This window comes from Loxodonta africana, chromosome 11, assembly GCF_030014295.1.
Source record: "Loxodonta africana isolate mLoxAfr1 chromosome 11, mLoxAfr1.hap2, whole genome shotgun sequence".
In the NCBI taxonomy this organism is placed as follows: Eukaryota; Metazoa; Chordata; class Mammalia; order Proboscidea; family Elephantidae; genus Loxodonta; species Loxodonta africana.
In genome coordinates this window covers 50132327-50150635 of record NC_087352.1, presented here as the reverse complement: position 1 = coordinate 50150635, position 18309 = coordinate 50132327, and the positions used below count along the sequence as shown (strand labels likewise).

Sequence of the window (18309 nt, the reverse complement as noted above, 5' to 3'; positions counted from 1 at the left end):
GCGAGGAGAGGGATTTGATTTAAATGTAGTGAGAAGAGTAACATTGATTTATATTTTTGCAAATCCCTTTAATGTCTGGCTTAACAGCAAATCTCTGGATTCCCATATCTGCTTCTGTATTGGGTCTTGCTTTAAACCCGTTGCCGTCGAGTCAATTCCTATTCACAATGATCCTATAGGACAGAGTAGAACAGCCCCCATAGGGCTTCCAAGGCTGTACGGGAGCAGACTGCCGCATCTTTCTCCCACGGAGTAGCTGGTGGATTCGAACCACCCACCTTTCAGTTAGCAGTTGAGCTCTTAATCACTGTGCCTCCAGGGCTTTTTTGGTCTTGCACTCACACCCATCATGTAGCTACTGAAAAACTCCACTGTACACTCATAAGAGAATGAGAACGAAAAAGACAAAGTCTAGTACCAGGATTTTTTGAAGATAGCTTGGACCATATGGACTCCCTAAAAGCATCTCTGGGACCCCCAGGGGTCCCTGGACCAAACTTTGAAAACCACTGCATTGGATAATCAGTTAGTACTTGTTGAATAAAACAAATGTTAATGTGAAAAATCTGCAAGAGAAATGTGGAAGCTTCCAGTGGGTGAGTGGTGGGGGGGAGTGGGCGGGGAAGTAGTATTTGTACTTGCTGGAATATTCCTATATATTTTAATCAGCAATCTTAGATGTCACATGATGGTTTAAATTTTGGGGGGGAGGGAAGATGGGCCTATTATAAAAAAAATCTTTTCCATGGAAAAAAAAAAGAAAGTCCAAGCAATAAATGAGCAAATTTTTGAACATATTTATGTGCTTGTGTGAAGGGAATGCATGCAATTCCCAAGTCATCGGGGCAAGAAGAGGGTATATTCTGTCCTGATGAAATTATAAACTCCCTAAGGTTGGGGCTACATTTTCTCTTCCTTTAGATGGGTGTTGTCTAAAATACTGGCCACCTATGGCTATTGGGCACTTGAAAGGTGGCTAGCCAAATTGAGATGTGCTATAGGTAGTGACTCATAGCGATCCTACAGGACAGAGTAGAAGTGCCCCATAGAGTTTCCAGGGAGCACCTGGTGGATTCGAACTGCTGACCTTTTGGTTAGGAGCCATAGCTCTTAACCAGTACACCACCAGGGTTGTGGCTATGAGTCAGAATTGACTTGACGGCAACAGGTTAAGGGTTACAAGTATAAAGGATACCTGGTGGTACAGTGGTTAGGAGCTCGCTACTAACCAAAAAGCTGGCAGTTCGAATCCACCAGCAGCTTCAAGCCCTGCTGTATTACCTGCGCCAGGTACTTGTAGTTGTTGGCCAGGTACTCACATTAAGATAAACACTTAGCAAAGGTTTACCTGGCTCACTCAGCCAAAGCCAAGGAAAATGTTAATTAAGGCCCAGAGAGATCACAGTAGCTGGTGGTCTCCATTTCCCTTGTGTTCCAGTTTGGGGAGGGGTGGTGGGAATGGCCAGAGCAGAGGGGTCCCCTCTTTTATTCTGGCTGTGGCTTCTCCAGGAAGGGGAGTGGTCATTTGTGAGGAAGACAAAATGAACTTTTTTTTACCTTTCCAACAGCCCCACCCCAAGCCCCAGGAAGGGAGCACATCCACCGCCTCCACTTCCAGCCCTCCTTCTAGCTGAGCACGGGACAGTTGGCAGGAGCTGGTTGCAGCCCTCCACCTCACAGCGATCCCAGTCCAGGGGTCATCTGGTGGAGGAAAGCCACCCGGTAAGGGGTGTGCTCCCCCTGGCCCGTGCTGTGCCAGGATGGCTGGGGTCTCCTAGGAGGGATCCAGCGCCCCAGCTCCACTTGGAAGAGCTGGTTCTATGGGCTAGCTCAGCCTGGACCTGGACAAAAATTCCATCACAACCCTAACGGGCTGCAAGATGCATTGATAGCTGGTTCTTTACCCCTACATTTTTGCAGAGAGGTCTGTGAGTGGCAGTTTTCATAAATCCCAAAGTAAGAATGGAAGCAACCTCGCTCCTTCCCAGCCCTCTCCGCCACAGCCAGTTCTTCATCTCAGTGGGATTTTCCTGGGAGAAGCCAAGCGTCCTAACTGGTGCCCTCGTATGTTCTTCCTCCACAGGGAACATGGTCTGGACAACACCTCAGTGAGGCTGAGGTTGACCTACACTATGATTAGAAGAATTTACCTTTTCCTTATTGCTTTACTGGAAGCAGGGCCATTCAGTGGTATATCAGTATGTGTGATGATTGCAGGAAGAATAGTAGTCAGATGCTCTGGGTTCTGGTCCCAGCCCATCGAGGACTGGCCCTGGGATCTTAAGCAGGGCTTGTGACCCCTCTGGGCCTTGGTTTCTCCCATCCATTGAATGAAGTGGCCCAAACCCAGCTGTGGATGAAATCACCTAGGAGTTTCAAAAATTATAATTCCTTGGGCCCACCTGGGTGCATCTGATTCAGTGTGGGTGGTCCCATGATCATTGTGAGATCCTACAACCTCGAGGTTAGCAAAGAAGTGGAATCACCATTCCCACCAAATTGTACCATCCCCAACCCGTGTGCTGCCTCGTCACACTGCCAGTTTTGGCCTCAACTGCAATCATTCAGTCTTTTCCTTCTTCTCCAGGGAACTTAGCAGTCTTAGAAACCAGACCCAGGCATCATCAGGCCTCAAAGACATCTTTCTTTTTAATGCACTTCATGGCGAGCAAGACAGTGACTGACCCTGAAGGCCCCAGATTCAGAGGGTCAAGGCTAAGAGGAAAGCATAACAGCACGGCCCCTCCGTGCCTCCAGTGGGGCGAGAGGGCATCTGACAGCTTCATGAGCAAGGAGGAGAGACTTTGGTGGCAGAACGTTTACGGAAGGAAAGCTAGTTTATCCTGGGCATTTCTGCTTCTTCACCATTTCTCTCTGTTATTCATTGAGGCATAACAGAATCCCAGAACCCTCGAAGGTCTGCTGAATTCTCAAAGAAAAACACAAACATTTGTACCAAGTGTCTTTGAAAACTCTGATTTAAAAAAAGATTGCTTTTGTTCATACAGAATAGAGATCAGAGGATGCTTGCCAACTCCCACAACCAGAATATTCAATCAACCAGGACTCTTTATGCCAGAAGTCCCTCTTAAAACTGACTTGAAAGTTATTAATGATCCATTAAGAGATGCGAGGAATTTAATGTTGAAAAGAAGATAGTTGATTCCTTTCCGTTATATAACTTTCTATACTATTTACATTTTGGTGACTTTATTTGACTTCTTAATTTAATGCATATATTTCTTCAATAAAAATTGTAAAACTATAGAAGAAGAAAAAGCATTTCAGATTTTGGCTCTCTCCTGTGGTTTTGAGAAGACATTCTGTCTTTTTACTGGAGTCTTTGTCTGGGCTACTTTTGCATTTATTTTTTACTGAAGAGAATATTACTTCCCGTTAGATGGTGTCTAGGAAACATTTTTAAGTATTCCTGTGGGACGCTACTGTGGCTGGTGAGTTTCTTCTCCTGACAGGATGAAGTAAGAGCTCAGCCTCAGAGGCTGGGCTTCCTGTGCTTTGCTGTAACCCAGTCGGAGACGTCAGGCTCATAGACGTTTGCTACGGATGGGCATTCACACCTTAAAGCCAGGGAATCTTGGCCTGAGCCCTGGTGACCACTCTGGGGTACAAGAATAATTGGGTGCAGAGACTTTTGTTTCATTCTCGGTAGAAAGCAAATATTGGGCAGGATGAACTTTATCTCTCCGATAACAACTATTCATTGAGCATCTACTGTGCCCCAGACATCGACACCCAGAAGGCAACCACTGTTTCCAGGCTCCTAGACATTCTTCTAGAACTACTCTATATGGGCAAATGCACAGATACATTTTGCAAAAATGGCAGCATACCACACACACTGTTGTATAAGTTGCTTTTTCACTTAACATTATATCTTGTAGGTCATTTCATATTAGTACATACTCCTCTGTACAGCTGCTTCCTTCTTTTTAATAACTGACTAGTATTTCACCACATGGATATATTGTAATTTGTATGAACAATCCCTTATTGAAAGACCTTTTAGGTGGTTTCCAATCATTATTACCAAAAGCACACTGCTACAATTTTTTTTTTTTTTTTTTTATGCTGCAAAGCATAATCTTATACATACCTTGTTTCACAGATGTGAGACTTTATCAGCAGGCTCACTTCCAGAAGCAGAACTACTGGGCTTCCCATTTGTTAAAAGAACAATCCACACACATCTACTCTCACAGTGACAAGGAGCAGCTGTGTACTGTTTATGCTGTTAAATGAACTAGTGGGGTGAGGGCACTGTGGAGCAGAGAGCACTGACCGGGGCATGGGGTTCCAGAACTGTGTCACAGTCAGAGAACTAGCCGGGTGACCTTGAACCAGTCTTGTAACTTCTCTGAACCTCAGTTTCTTCATTTGTAAAATGGGGTCATTCAGGGGTAGAGGAGAAACTGCCATGAAACAATGATCCTTTGTAAAGACATTTATTGTCCTGAGGTCCAGTGCAGCTTTCCTCCTTTCACTCCTAGGCTGAGCTCTGTGAAGTATTGCTTTATTAATTTCCAACAAATTCCATTAATTTCTGAGGGGCTGGCACACTCCATTGCCATCTTTCATCTTGTAGGAACATATGGTGCAGTGGAAAGTAGCCCTGTTTAAAGTTAAGGAGTCAGGTCCAAACCCTTGCCCCAGCTTCATGAAGTTGGGTAAGTCCTCTTCTCACCTAAGACATCTGTCCATTGCTGGTGAATGAACCTGGAGTGAGGTTTCAGGGTTCCACAGAAGGGCCAGACCCCATTTCCCAACTTTTACACAGGGACCTTTTTAGGATAAACTCACCTTTGTTATGTTCAACTTTGCACACAACTTAATTTCTATATGCTTCCTTTCTTCCCGTGGCCAATGTTTGCTCTGGTGAGTGGTGGCCCAACTGGAGGAAACTCAGGTAGAGAAAGGACAGAGAATTGCTTGTGGGAAAGATTAGGCTAATCCCCACCAACCAGAGGGGCCATTAGTGAAATTTTTACTTCAGTTCCTGTCTGTGGTGCTACCATTATCTGAAGGAAGCCCTGAGCTTTCCCGAGGGTCACCTTGTTCAGAAAACACTGACCTGTGTGTGGGCACCAATGTAAGATCTGAGTAATTCTCTTGGGTTGGAGGCCCTTAATCTCTCAGTGGTCAGAATTAATGACTAGTGGCAAAACAAGGAGAATTTAGTTCAATGAAAGGCTATTTTTTGTTGGCAAAAGAAGTGTAAACATAACCTTAATTAATGAACTTTGCTAATAGTTTCTCTTCATAAATATTTTAGATTACATTCAGGCCTTCGGGTATTATTAGAAGAAGGGTGGGGGGGGGCGTGCATACACAGAGAAAGAGACAGGGCCTTAGCAGGGTGATTTGACTGAGTGAGTGGATAGAATTTGCTGTTCTTTAATGAGCTTCTTGCCTCACTCATGGAAGTCCCACTTTTTAACCTGAATATTACTTCATTTTTTAATTGATTTATTGTCGTGGAAGATCCCTGGTTTCCATAATGTTCAGTTTAGGGAGCATCTTCATGCTCATAATATCCTAGAATGGAAAAGGAGCTCAACTGGTTCCTTAAATCGAAGTCTTCTCCTGCCTTCAGGCCATCTGAGGCTGATGCTCCCCTGGGACTCAGCCCTTGAGGATTGCTGGAAGGAGGGCTGCCATCTTGGTCAGATGTTGTACAAATCAGGTCCTAAAGGCCCTACCTCTGAGGGACTACTCTGTCTCTTAGCACATTCTTAGACTTTCTTGGAAGCTCTGTGTGTGGAAGTTGGTGTCTGGGTCAGATTTTTTCCTTATTGTCACCAGATAGCCCTTGACTATTCTCACTTCTAGAGCTTACTCTCCTGATCCTCCCCCATTTTTCCCCACAGGCATCAAGTCTGTGATCCCAGCACATGTTCCCCACGTCCTCCCTGTTGCCTCATTCATTCTTTGCTTACAGACTCCCTAGCCATTGGCCACCTCAGACTAGTCTTCAGATAATACTTGTTCTGGGCTCCCTTCTGCTGGCCGGTAGTCTTCCCATATCTGCCCTTGCCCCACTTCCAGATGCCAGTCTTGGAGACTGATCCTCTTAAAGAATTGCCACAGAGGCACTCCCATGGGGTCAAGTTATATACTTTCAAGGAGAGCCTCTGCCAAGGCTGAAGGTTCTTTGGGCAACCATAGCCTGCCCTCTGTCTGTCTTCATAGCTTTCCTCTACTTGGATCTTGTTAACTCCTTAGACCTAAATTCTCATGGCTACCCTTTCTGGGCAATGTCACCCCACTGGGTGACTTCCCTCATCACTAGACAGCATGGATGCCCCATAGCCCCTCATCTGGGTGTTTAACTTTACAGCTCAGATCTTCTCACATTGGCTAGGGCCTCTCAAATGCTCCATAATGCATTTGTGAGGGGTCGAGGAGCATTTACCTCCCTCCCCTCCATGTTTTCACATGTTGTAGCTGTGTCAGAGGAGCAGCTTCTCAGTGAACCATTTTAGTCTGATCTCCCCCTCCCCAAGCCTGTTTGATGGGATCTGCTGGAGTCTGTATCCTCTAGACCACATTTTCCAGAGGCAGAGCCACTCCAGTGTAACATAGGCAATGTGGTGTCTCTTACCCTTCCCAAAACTGCCCACTCCCAACTACAGCGAGCTTCCTTTTCCACCTTCCAGCTTGGACGCCGGGCCTGGGAGGGTCATTCGAACTTGGTGTCAGCAGGAGGCCCTGTAGGGCTCTCAAAGCCAGTCTTCCAGAGAGTCACACATTGGGTAAAGGACCTAATACTTCCATCCTTTTTAGGTAAACTGGGTCTAGTTATCAATTGGTTCGAACCTGGAAGGCGAAGGAGCTAAAGAATAGCATCTCCTCACTTGTAGGAAGTGGGAAGAATGAAGTTGCTGTTGCTTACTTGTGTGCTCTGTTGCTAACCCACAGAACTTTCTTTGTTTTCAATCTTCATTCCAGTATCTTCGTGACTGTAGCCACCAGGAAAGTGGCCGTCTGATTTATAGTCTGACTTTGTTCCAAAGGAAGCCCTCAGCCTCCCCTTCAGGCATCTCCCAGGGACCTCCCCCAGGCCCATCTAGTGAACATCATTGGTGCTGAGGTCATTTTTTGCAAAAGCACAAGGGTGGCCCTTCTCTGTCTTCCCATTTGCCTGTCCTTTCAGAGTGAAAGGCACCAGTGAGTATCTGTATTCCGGTCACAAGGGGCATGCCACTGGGATCCTGCAGTGCTGATTTCATCATGATCCTGCTGGAGTATGGAAGCGTCTGGTTCCTTCCTGGCATTTCACGTTCTTGCAGCATCAGGTGAATAAACCTGGGAGATGGTTGGCTGCTGCAGCCATTGGGCCACTGCCTGCCCTGCAGTGACCTTTCCCACTGCCTTCTACAGACACAATGTGGGTGTCCCTGGAGGCAGTTGTCACTCACATCAGCCAGGTTTGGGGTTTGCTGGAGAGCTTCCTCCTGCCTCAATGTGATGGCCAGGGGGTGATTTTCAGGGACTAGACAATGCCTTCCTCTTTGTCCCTCTTGCCAGCTCTATCATTCCGCCTTTTTCTGACTTTGCTCTTTGTTAGAAAGGTCCGGTGTGGAGCAGCAGCGGCTGCAGTTGTGCAAGGGATGTAATTTTGACCCCCTCTGCTCCTAAAAAATCAATACTCCTTTTGAGTCTCTGTGAAGAGTGTTTAATAGACTCCCTTCTGAGCAGCCCCAATCTGTAAAAGCTGATATTATCTGATGACCCTTCTCATACTTACACTTTTTTTTTTCAAAATATGTGCAGAACCTCCCCTTCCTGTGTCACTGAGACTTGAGTGCCCATAGCTGCTTTGTGACATTCAAGCACCGTGCATCTTATCTGTCCAGTTTGGAAGGAAATGCTCCACGTTTGCATACCCGAAGGCACTGGGGTATGACAAGGGTCATCGGCTGACACGGTGGCCTTCAGCGGGATGGGAGCGCAAGGGAGGACAGCAGTGCTAACATGAAAGGGAAGCAAGGCTACAGGCTTCTGCAGGGTTCCAGAAAAATCCATCAGCTTGAGAATGCCTGTCACCTGGACTCAGTCTCAGCCTTCACCAGGTTGCCTCAAAGGCAGAAAGCACCAGGCTTTACCTTTCCTATTGTAGCTGTCAGGCCACATGAGGAGAAGCAGCAAGCCCACTTCACTGTAAAATCCACATCTAAGAGGTTTTAAAGGTCACGTAACCAGATGTTTCAAACTGAGGGCCTAGATGTGCCTTTTTCACCTGCAGTGTTTTTGTTTTTTTCTTTGTTTTAAGCTGAATCATTGTTGTTGTTGTTAGTTGCCACGGAGTCGCCTCAACTCACCTTGACCTTATGTCGAACAGAACAAAGCACTGCCCAGTCCTGCACCCTCTTCATAACTGTTGGCATGGTTGAGGCCGTCGTTAAGGCTACTGTGTCAATCCATCTCACAGAGGGTTTCCCTCATTTTCACTACCCTTCTACATTACCAAATATGATCTTCTTTGTTAGTGATTGGTCATTCCTGATGACGTATCCAAAGTAATCAAGCTAGAGTAATTAGTAATTAGAAATCAAAAGATTTCAAATAAAAATAAATTTTGAGAGATTTTTCTGGAAAATTTGGAAGCTGTGGCAACTCCGGGTGGCATTGCAGTATGGGAACAATTGAAAGGGGGCTCCTCCCTTCATTGGGGCTTCACTCCTCAGTGGCCAAGTCCATACCTGGCTGCCTCACTCACTTATGGTGCCTCTAGACAGGAAAGGCACTTGAATTGGTGATCTCTCACCCAATTCAGCCCCTCTCCATTTTTCCATATGAGGAACCTAGCAAGGGGAAATGTCTTCCAAGGTGTCTTATTTATCTAGTGCTGCTATAACAGAAATACCACAAGTGGATGGACTTAACAAAGAGAAATTTATTCTCTCACAGTCTAGTAGGCTAGAAGTCCAAATTCAGGACATCAGCTCCAGGGGAAGGCTTTCTCCCTCTGTCGGCTCTGAGAAAAGGTCCTTGTCATCAATCTTCCCCTGAACTAGGAGCTTCATGCAGGAGCCCCATGTCCAAAGGACGTGCTCTGCTCCCGATGCTGCTTTCTTGGTAGTATTGAGGTCGCCCACATTTCTCTGTTCACTTCTCTCTTTTATATCTCAAAATAGCTTGATTTAAGACACAACCTAATCTTATAGATTGAGTCCTACCTCATTAACATAACTGCTGCTAATCCCGCCTCATTAATATCATAGAGGTAGGATTTACAACACTAGGAAAATCACATCAGGTAACAAAATGGTGGCCAATCACATAATACTGGAAATCATGGCCTAGCCAAGTTGACACACATTTTGGGGGGACACAATTCAATCCATAACACAGAGTCTCCCATGTCTACCTGGCAGAGCTTCTGGCCTAGTGCTCTGTCCACCCTCCACTAGAGGCCTGGTTTGCTCAATGGACAGGTCTCCTCACAGCAGATGACCTGCCAGATTTCTCTCTTATTGGAAACCTGGCCTGTTCTGCCATGCAGCTGTTCAGGTAGATTACACCCCGATCACTCTGTCTCTACTCATTGCTAGAAGAAGAGCAACCCTTGGAGTGGCCTTGTTTTTGCCCCCAAATAATTGATACAAATAGCTCCTCCATCTGAACTTTTCCAATAATTGGTGGGAGTGGTCATACAGGCAAGGCTGTGCATGGCCTTGGGCTGGGTGGGGCCATGGGAACTACAAAGAGGAAACAGGAATGAAGGTAATGGTCTAGTTGAGGAGATGAGACAGGATAGAAAAGCATGAATATCATTAGGGAGGTACAGGGCAACGAGGAGATGTTACTTCCATTACTGGGTCTTAGGAAGATGCCATGGTAGAAACAGTGTTTCAGGTGGGCTGGGAAAGCCTGGAGCACTGAGAATCTGTGGATGGAACAGAGGTGGCCGGGGAATGGGGCCACACAAAGAGAGCAGAACTGATTCACTACACATTAATAAAATGATACCACTGAAAACTTACAAAGACTTAGTTTGTGGATTATCCACTTACCTTTCTTCTCATCTTTCCTGCCACGGTGGAAAGAGTATTGTGAGCTCTAATTCAGTGCTTGTCATTCTCCATGTAACCTTAGGGTGTCATGAGGTCCTTTTGCACTTCAGTTTCCACATCTGTTAAAAAAGGGTAGGGATACCTGACTAGCCTGTCTCACCGGGTTGTTCTGAGGATGGAATGATATACTGTTTCCATCCATCCATCCATTCATACAACCACATATTGTGCCCTTTGGTCTTCTATCAAGAACAGAAGGAGAAGAGCTCCAGTCAGACCAAGAGCTGTAACAACTCTATCAGGAGAGGAAAATGGAGAATAATGACTAAAAACATTTGAGCATTGACTTTGGGAACACTCTCTTGGCCCCTAAACTGCTAGTAATTGCATATTTTCTCTCTTTTCATTAACTGTTAAAAGAATAAAACCTCTATACCGACACAGGGGCGTCTGTTGTGAGAAAGTCACCCTGGATCACAGTGCACACACTAAAGCTGGCATGTGGGTTGGAATCACAGCTTCGAATCGGTTTGAACTGATTCAGTCATGGCTGACAAAGCGAAACCAGAACACACTTGAATTTTTACAATTTGAGTGATCTGGAACAGAACCAGAGCAGAAAAAATTATGGGTTGAAGCTCTGGAATGGGAGACTCAGAAGAGGCATAGTGAGCCCTTTCAGGAGCTTGATGCATGAGACTGGATTATCGGCAGGACTGTGGAAAGTGATGCATTTTCAAAACACCACTGTTGGCTGTCATCTTTGAGCTGGGCACTGCTGTTTCCCACTCTGCACAAAATCCCACAGGCAGGAGATTTGGGTCTATTCTAGTGTCACCATGACTGAACAGGGAAGAATAGGTTTGAAGCCATGGTATGAATGTCGACAGAAGACCACCTTGCCCCTTCCCTCCCCTTAAGATGTCTGACTGTACTGTCCCTTCCCCTTTCAAACCACCCTCAGCTTGAAGATGGGGCCACTGGGCCTTTCAGTTCCCTGGGCAAAATAGAAGAAAAAGGAGCATGTGGGGGTGGACACAGCTTGCCCTGGTATTTTGTCTTCCACGGTAAGTTGTGTCCAGTGCCCTTAAGAGTCAGCTTAACTTTGAGGAAGATCCCAGGATGAGGCCTCCCTGCTTCCCTCTTGCTGGCTGACATTGGTCAAAGGACAAATTGCTCTGTCTGGGTGCTCAGTCCTCCACTTTCCACCTGGGCCGTCGGGCAGGACAGTTGCTAGGAGCTCTGAAGGAAGATTAGGAAGAGGTGAAAAGGTAAGGTCTGGGGCTGTGTTTACTCTCCCACGGCTGCCTGTGTGACCAAAAGAATGAACGAGGAGGCAACAGATAAGGTTAATCAGCACAGCAAGCTCGTTGCCTCATAGGGGACACTGGTTACAACTTCATTAAACCCTAAAAATGTCTTTTGATAATGGAAAAAATCACGTGATTTGTGTTTGTTTATTTTTTTCTTTTTTAGCTGTTGAATTTCCTTAGAAAATCAGGCCTTTCTAGAAGATGTTTTGACATTCTCTGTAAACACAATTAGTCTGGGGTCCCTGCCACCTGGTAGTAAAGATGCCTTCAAAAATGCAGGAAGGAGATTAAATGATTACATTAGTAGAGCACGTATGCTTACGATAAAGTTTTATGAGCTCTGGTTCCAAGAAAGGGGCTCTGCAAAAGCAATGTTTTATTATCCTTGTTCCAAGGCCCAGGAAAATGCAGCCTCCCTTATTCAAATGGAGCCCTGGTGGCACAGTGGCTAAGAGCTCAGCTGCTAGCCAGTGGTTTGAATCCACCAGCAGCTCCTTGGAAACCATACGGGTCAGTTCTACTCTGCCCTATAGGATCCCTATGAGCCGGAATCGACTCCATGCCAATGGTTTTTGTTTTTGTTTTTTTTTTCTTATTTTTCAGGGGAGAAGTTTGTGACCATATTTATCTACTCAGGGCCTATACTTTTCTTATTTTTCAAGAAAATTTAGGCCAAGAATCATATTGGTGTTCTTAACATTTAAAAAACTAGTTGTCATAGAGTCAATTCCAACTCGTGGCAACCCCTATGGGTCAGGGTAGAGCTGTGCTCTATAGGGTTTTCAATGCCTAATCTTTCAGAAGTAGATCACCAGGCCTTTCTTCCAAGGCACATCCGGGTGAACTCAAACTGCTAGTCTTTCAGTTAGCAGTCAAGTGCATTCGCCATTTGCACCACTCAGGGAAACCTGGTTCTATGTGTTGCTATGATGGTATTCGGGGTTTTTCTTAAACCAACTTTATTGAGTTATAACCTACATACAATAAAATGCAGACCTTAATTGTATAGTTTGACGGGTTTTGAAAAATATAAACATCCGGGTAGCCACCACCTCAACTGAGAATTAGAACGTCATCCCAGAAAGATCCCTCATGAGCCTTTGCAGTCAGTCACCTCCCTGCTCCATACACACACTCCCAGCAACCACTGACCTGATTTGACATCAAGGTTTCAGTCAAAAGAAATTGGAATAATACTGATATGTGCCTAGTGCTCTGGGGGACAATAGCGGGAGTGCAGGGTCTCTGTCACTTTCCCATCATCTTTAGGAGGCAGACACGGAAACATTGAGTTACAGTGATCCTTGTATGTCAGTTAGGGCCAATGAGCACCATGAGGAGGGGATTTAGCAAATCCAGAAGGCTACTGTCAGAAAGGTGTCATGGGTCTGAGGTGGTCTATGCAAGATGGTGGGTGTAGGCAGTTTGGAGTGAAAAGGAAGGTACAGGGAGGGAGCAGGCAGCCCAGCAGGGGACAGGGTGGCCAGGGGCTGAACTTCAACGCGCACAGCCCTGTCGTGAACAGGGGAGAAGTTCCTAGCTGGAGGGGCTGCAGGATTCCTGCGGAGTAGCCGCAGAAGACGAGAGAAGCCTGGGATGGAAGGAGCGGGCTGTTTCCATAATTATTGCATAATACAGCATATGTTGCATTAACATACATTATTTACTAAATAAATGCAAGTTAAAAAAAAAAGTCCAACTATGATCCTGCTGCCCTTTTGCTTTTGAAAATGGCCTTGGTGCCTCTCAGCCCTTGGCCCACTCTCCTGGGCTTTGGGGAGCCCGGAGTGTGAGCGTTTGCCAAGCCTCTAATGACAGGGGCCCATTAAAGCGCATGGCTGGATTCCTGGAACCACCAGCTAGATCAAGAAGTGGAGCCAGAGAATTAGCTTGCTGCACTCTCTGCCAAGGAGGGACACACATCCCCAGCGGCAGCAGCTCCCTGGAGGGTCAGGCAGATGGGAGGATGAGTCTAGGTCATTAAGGCTGTGTCGCCAACAGCCGCCTGATCTGATTGCTCCCACCCACTCCCATTCTAGCAGTTCAGGAATCCTGGTGGCCATCAGGCCTCCGCTGTCAATAGCAAGGGCATTACAAAATACAGGCAAGGAAGAGTGAGGGGAGGCAGGAGAAATCAGGAGCAAAATTGAGTACCTACTGAATGCCAGGCACTGAAATAGAGGGGAGTCAGACACTGTCCCTGCCCTTAGTAAGGGGGATGAAGGAGGAGTGGGGCCAAGTAATACCATAAAGAGCTCTGTTGGCACAAATGATTAAGTATTCAGCTACTAACCAAAAGGTTAGCAGTTCGAACCCATGCAACAGCTCTGCAGGAGAAAGACTTGGTGATCTGTTTCTGTAAAGATTACATCCAAGGAAGCCCGATGAGGCAGCTCTACTCTGTCACATGGGGTTGCTGTAAATTGGAATCAACTCCATGGCACGAAATAACAATAGCATATGATGAGTGTTACGTGTTGAGGATCCCTATGACGTTGGAAGGGCCCCTTGAGCAGAACAAAGAAGGTTCCTGGATGAAGGAAAGTCTAGGCTGAGACCTGAGTGACAGGGAGGAGGTGACCAGTGGGGTGGGAAGGGGTAGTGTGGAGTGTGGAAGAAGCAAAGGACTTCCCTGCAGAGCCACAGTCTGTCCATGGGCCTGTGGCCAGAGGAGACCTTTGGGAATGTAAGTTTGTGGGACTAGGACACTGAGGAGAACATCGAGGAAGCACCTGATGGAGGGCATCGAATGCTGAGCTAAGGAAACAAGTCTGAGAGCGAGAAAGGCCAGTGGACAAAGACCGCACAGCATGGTCCTCTGGAAATTATATTCCCAGAAATGTAGCTGATGTTCTACCAGCCACTTCCTCCCCAAGTTTTCCCGTCCGATAGCTAAGCTGTAAATCCGGCTGACCCTGTCTACACATCCACTGTGCAGTGATTGATTTACATAGGTCTCTAGGATCAGGTTAATTGTCAACAGTAACATGAGCTTCCACTGCAAACTGGGAATGGGGTTATCGGCATGCTGTGTTACCCGTGTCCTGTCCTTCGGGCTGATAGCCACAGAGGACGAAGTCCTGGAGACATGGATCCAGCCCTCCAGGGTGGCTGGGCTTACCTGCCCCAGCAGAGGCGAGATGACTGATTGCCTGTCGTCAGTAATCAGCTCGACACGGAGCCAACAAACTTCCAAAGTAAGATTAGGGGGTGAGGTCATTGGCTGAGGACTTTGGATGTTGGTTCATTAATGTCCAAACAACAGGGAAGCTTTCCTAATGGAAGCAAGCCAAACTATCTGTCCTTAAAAATCCTTTCCAGAAGCATGATGGGGGCGGGTGGTCTAAGGGTAAAAAATGAGACTCTGATTAAACAGAGCGAGTGGGTGAGATTTATCACCAACAAAATGCATGAGAAGAGAAGCATCTTGGGATGCTGCAAAGACAGTCCTTGCTTTGCAAATGGGTAGAAGTAGGAGACTGTTAAAACTCAGAGTTTGGGCCCAAGATTTTGTTTCTCTAGAAGGTCACATGAAAATGAGCAATGAACTTTCTTAAGGCCAATTCCTGGACAGCAGATCTTGTTTTATCACCCAGAGAAATGCAGGGACTATTCTCCAACATTGTGTAGGCTGTCGAGATGGAGGATAAATCTGAGCCCGCCTTTAAATACTGGGTTTCAATTGCTTCCTTTCTTCCCTGGGCAGATAATATGGTCTCCTTGTATGATTTAGTGCCCAAATCCAGGGGACTAGACGCTTCTGTGGGGCGGAGACAGGGCTTTCCAAGCATTTATTTATTTATTTTAACATTTGTCTTGTTTTACTTTTCAGAAATCCCAGAGGTAGAATTCCTATGGGGCAAATAAAAGAATAGAAAAGTTTGACACTCTTAAGAGGCAACTATGGCAAACGAGTGGATACTCAGAAAAGGTGCTTCTAGGCTTGGAGCAAATGCGAAAGTGTCCCACCTTGGCATGCCGGGCTGCAGTGTCTGTGGGACAACAGGAACGAACGTGTGTCCCCACAGCTTTGGGATCTGCAGCCCCCAGTGTGGGGCGAAGCAAAGAGGCCTTCCGCCCCACCAGCTGACCTAGTCCTGGAACCGGAAACAGTCACTTGCGATCTCCCACACTGTGTGGCTGGGGTAGGCCTGGGCTTCAGGATGAAGCTCCGGTTGACGTCCCACTGTTTGTCGCCCTCAAACTTCACTGTCCCACAGATAACAACAAGGATTGTGATCCGGCTTGGTGTGGCTTCATCATGAATGGGCTGGCAGTCTACCACATTGATTTGGAACTCACTGGAAGGCGACATTTCAAAAAAATCAGTCAAGGATTCTTGCCTGAAACGGTGTTTCTGTTCCAAAGGAAGGGGGCTGTCCCCGTGTACAGCGGGGACAGCAGACGCCTCCACTTGGCCATCGTGGTGTAGTAGGTGTTGACAAATCCCTCCGTGGCCTGGAGTAGGTCTTGAAACCCACTGATGACATCTCTAGTTCAGCTGGAGGAGGCCTCTGCCGGTGCGTTTCCTCCACGTCAGGGAGCCAGGAGCTGGGAGGGCATGGGAAGAACTGCCTTTCTTTCCTCCTCTTTCTCCCGGGGGGCTCAGCCGAGTCCCCAGGGCCCCACACGGAGACACCTCCAAGGCTCCCTGTCCAGATTCCCGTGTGAGGCCTGTCACTCTCCAGCTTTCCAATTATTTTTGCAGAGGGTCAAGGACAAGACTTAGTTCTCAGTAGGGGAACACCAAGGCTGACGGTTGTCCTAGGGAGGGAAAGTGAGAGATCAAAGCCACTATTGGCCTGACTTCCCTACCACTTCTGAGTTTGGGGAGAGATCCTTATATTAATAATAATAATTATTATTGCAATTGTTGCGCATGAAGGTGTGGAGGCACAACCCACTTGCACTCTCTCTCCTTTAGGTTCTAACCAATTAAGGAGCTAAATGGGATCAAAGTGTCAATTTTATTACCCAAAGCATAGGGCTCCATAATAAAACTGGGCTGTATAACTCAGGGTCTTCCACTTGGCTCTCCAATGTGAACTTATACACTCAGCCACAGGCCATTAGAGGCAGACCTGTGGGGATGGAGACTAGGGGCCTCTCCTTGTGGGGACTGAAGCAGAGGAGGGTGGCAAGCTCCAGATTAGGGCAGACAGGTCTAACAAAGAACTGGCAAGACAGGTCCATGTGACGCTCAGGGACTCTGCTTCTGGCAAAAGTGGCCCAATGGGTCTGCCTGGTTCTCCTTGATCTGACCAAGCAGGTAAGCCCCTCTTTCTCTCAAGGAAGAAGCAAGTGAGAGAATGGAGTAAAGAACTGGAAATGTTAATTCCAATATTTGCTCTGTGTTGGGCATGGGTTGAGGGAGTGGAAATACAAGAAGGAGCATAATAAACATATGCTTTTAATAATGGTGGGATCCATGGGTGGTGCAAACAGGTATGTGCTCAACTACTAACCAAGAAGTTGGAGGTTCAAGTCCACCCAGAGGTGCCTCAGAGGAAAAACCTGGTGATCTGGTTCCTAAAAGTAAGCCATTGAAAACCCTATGGAGCACATGAGTCAGAATTAACTCTACACTTTTGGTTTCTTTGATTTCAGCAACTATTCTATTTGTGAGCACCTCCTGTGTGTCAGGTACTCTGATAGGGATAGTTCATTGATTATTAATTTAAGGTGGGTTTGTCTTCTGACAAGGGACTAGAAGCCATGAGTTTGCCGGTACCTCTAAATGGTCGCTAAACCAGCCTTTGGGGTCAGCAGGGACCATGACTGGCCACAGGCTGGGTCTGCTCCGGGTATTGGGGTCAGGAGTTTGGAAAGGGAGGGATTTTGTGTACTTTAGGGTTCCAGGCCCCTGGACACTGTAACTGGCTCAAAAATGGGGGCTTTTGTTGGAACTTCTCTTTCTCAGAACTAGCAGCTTCCTTTTCCATGGAGATTGCTGACTATGTGGGCAATGTAAGCCTGGAGTTGGTCAGGGAGCCCCTGCAGAGAGACCCAGCTTCAGAGGAACGCCAACCAGAGATCAAGTCCTGATTACGTTGTTCAAGCACCTGGGTCCTACCATGCCTGAAGCAGTTATAGCTCTGGTTTTTCAGTTGAGTCTATGTATCCCCCTCCCCAACTTTTAAAAATTGGGTTTCTGTTGCTCACACCAAAAAAATAAATAAATAAATAACTTGGCTAATGCATTTGTGAATCTTTCCAATAGAATGAACAATTTTCAGAAAGTTTAATGAGGAAATAAAGTAGGTTAACACACACCTGGTAAGATATGAGAGTTTTCAGAGCTTCTATGACCAAAAATAATCTGCTTCTATTCCCATCCCCCAACTGAACCAGAGCACCTGAAATTGCCACCATATTTACTCTTTTGAGTTTAGGATTAAACATCCTAGTTAACTACAGGAGTGATATCTGAAGCTATCAGCAGCCATGGATATCTTAGTTTATCAGTCCAGCTTTAGTTACTTATTGGTGGTGGACAGAAGGGGGGCTTGAAAGGAGGGGATACACTGAAGGCATTTTGTTATCTGAGGAGGGGCTAGGAAAGGTGTAGGTTATGTGATCGTGGTGAATGGGGAGGTTTCAGGGCACAAAGCATTAGGATGGAGGTGGAGGGGGCAACGAAGATGTAAAGTGAAGGAGGAAAATACCAAAGCTGCTGTCTGTAGAAGTGTCACAGAAAGTACAGAGAAGACAAAATCATTCTGAGTCATGGCTTTTCGAGAGGCCATCCCTACCCTTAGACAACATTGGTATAGGTGGCCACATAAGACCTTAAGAAAATTGATAATGATAAAAATTGTGGGCATCATCTGAGTCAGACACTAAGATAATTGTATACGTGTAGTGGGTGGGAGATGGCATGATCTATGTGATTACGTATGTGGATGTGTGTAGTAGGGTATGGGCTTGGTCTGAGTTAAGGTGTGTGTGTGTGTGTGTGTGTG

General features: G+C 46.5%; 1 pseudogene; it reads right to left on the bottom strand.

Moving 5' to 3' along the window:
• Nucleotides 1-15438: 15438 nt before the first annotated feature.
• On the bottom strand, nucleotides 15439-15837 carry LOC100656561 (NTF2-related export protein 1-like; annotated as a pseudogene).
• Nucleotides 15838-18309: the final 2472 nt, after the last annotated feature.